Source organism: Manis javanica, chromosome 3 (genome assembly GCF_040802235.1).
Source record: "Manis javanica isolate MJ-LG chromosome 3, MJ_LKY, whole genome shotgun sequence".
In the NCBI taxonomy this organism is placed as follows: Eukaryota; Metazoa; Chordata; class Mammalia; order Pholidota; family Manidae; genus Manis; species Manis javanica.
The window spans coordinates 147,911,336-147,913,891 of record NC_133158.1 but is presented as its reverse complement, the minus strand read 5'-3'; positions in this window follow the sequence as shown (position 1 = coordinate 147,913,891).

The following is a 2,556-nucleotide window of genomic DNA, read 5'->3' as shown; positions in this document are numbered from 1 at the left end:
GTCAAAAATATTACAAGCAAAATGTGCTTTTTACTTCACAAATGAGAAAATATAGGTTAAAACTCAGGGGTGAGTTTGAACTAAAAATCAGAATTCTAAACTCTAGGTTCCCTACTTTAATACCTTGGCAATATAATTCATCCTGTGAATCCTGGATGAAGATAAAATCACAGTTGTGCCTGCAAGTTAAGTTCTTCAATTCAACTAAGATTTTAGTATACTCTGGTTATACTTCTCACGAGACTTTTTTAGTTCCAAGCATAGAATGAATACTTTTTAAAAGGCAAAAAGCATGCTAATTAAAGTGAACTTCTCCTGTTTTCTATTTTTCTCCAACTTGTTTCACTGTTTTTTCTCCTGGGGATTAGGGAGCAGGGAATGAAGTATTTCAGAGGAAACAATAGTGTCAGAGAAGGACAAGCCCCTTATCGTTCCTCCTAAGAGCTTCACAGCTCAGTTCTGAGTTTTGTTTCCAGAACGACCTCCCAGAGTGCCAATATCTACAAGATGGTCAGAGCCTGCTGGGTAGGAGATACATATAACTGAAGTATTTTCTTTGGCCTAGGAAATATCCATTATGGAATATACTGTGTTCCCATACCAACAGTAAGAATTCCTGAAGAATCCCATAATCAAAAGAAAAGTGTATCTTCATAATCTATCCAATTTTGGACCAGTCATCTAATACAGAAATCATTTTTCTAGCTACTGAAAAAAAGGTTAGGTAAATGAGCAAATTGTATTGCAGAGAGAAAAACGAAGGAAGAAACTGATAGGACAAAATGCAAATCCTAAAGTTTTGAAAGCTGGTGAGAAAAAAGGCAATTGTACCATGAGGAAAATTCATCTATTTCAGTGCTGTTTGGGATCCTAATGCGGTATGCATGCTCTATTACTAACACCTGTTTTTTAAACCAGAAAACAAATGGTTATGTTTGTCCACACAAATGTAATAAAAGGAAAAACTGCATTTCAAAACCTTATGTTAGTTTTTGTTTCATTTACTTGCATATTTAAACTAAATACTTAGGGAACTTAGTTTATCAAAAATAAGTGTCACTTTTAAATTTGTCAAGTTTAAAAAATGTTCTTTCAGAACATTTAAGGCAGATTAATTTTTGTAGTATAGGATTATGAGATGTATGGGGGAAATTGGACTGGAAAAATTGGAAAAAAATGAGAAGGCAATATTGTAATGTTCAACTTCACTCTTTCATTCCTTCATCTAACAAATATTTATAGAGTTCTGAAAGAGCAAGAAACTGGGCTAAATGCTGTGGAGGGAGCAGAAATGATCCAAAATTTAATAATGTATGGTTTGAGTTACAGAACCCACTATACCTTAGATCAGAGAGAAGACAGGTAGATAAATAATTACAATGTGACAGGCGCTGAAATAGATAGGTGTACAGCACAGTGTGTGGAAGAACGTAAGAGGGCGCTAATTATTCGACTTCATTGCTAAAATAGCTACAAGCTGTTTTGATAACCAAAACAGAAAATAATGATCCTAATACCTCGATTTTTTAAGAACCTTATTTATGCCTGAATTACTTGCTGTCCTCACTTTAGAGAAAAAATTCATCATTCTTCTTCAAAAGTGTGTGCTGGAAAATGAGAGTTTCTGTAGTGTCACTCAGTAACCCGTGTACTTTTACTTAGCACGCCAGTACACACATTCAAATATATAAAAATAAATTAACACTTATCTTTGCTATGTTCAAAGCAGTCTGATATATTTTATTATGCCCTGTTCTTTTTTCTTTCTGTTTTAATTGCTGGTGGCAACCCATTAAATTAATTTCACATCTCACTAAATAGTTCATGACCTACAGTTGAAAAACACTGCTCTGGATACCTTTAAAAGTGAAAAAGTAGCAAAGCAGTAGTGCTTGGAACAGAGACAAGTGTGGTTTCCCAGACCCTGAGTACACACCTTCTGCCCCATATATCGATAGATTTCAAAGCCATGCAGGATTAAATCTCTGGGAGAAAAAAGAGTCTGTGATTGCTCAATCAGTTGATCATGAACCCACATCAACAGAAAAGGCCTTCTAAAGTTGTCTGCCTCTCAAAGGCAGACCCTCCCCAATGCCTATATTTGAAGAGGTATGGAAGATAAGAGCAATCTTCTGGAAATCAGAACAGGGACACCTAAATTGACTGACCAAGAAATTCACCGACTACCAAGACTGGGAGTCACCATTATCCCTGACCAGCAGGATAAGAACATGCCTTGAACTACTGATAACCAGTATCCCCTCCATGTTATTAGTGAGTGCATTGGCATTTGGCCTTAGGCTACCAGAACATGAACAACTACCTCTGGACCTGACCAAAAGGAATTCATAGCAGACAGTCCCAGCTAGGGCATGGATTTACCTTCTAGATGAACCCCACCTTCTTTCCTGAAGAATACGGAGCTCTAGAATCATCAGTATCTCAAACCAATTCCACTTCATCACAGTTTGTAAAACTTTAAAATATCTAGCTGATTAATAGCATCTTCCCATTTTACATCAATGATGCTGTGAGAAACACACTCACTGGTCCAAA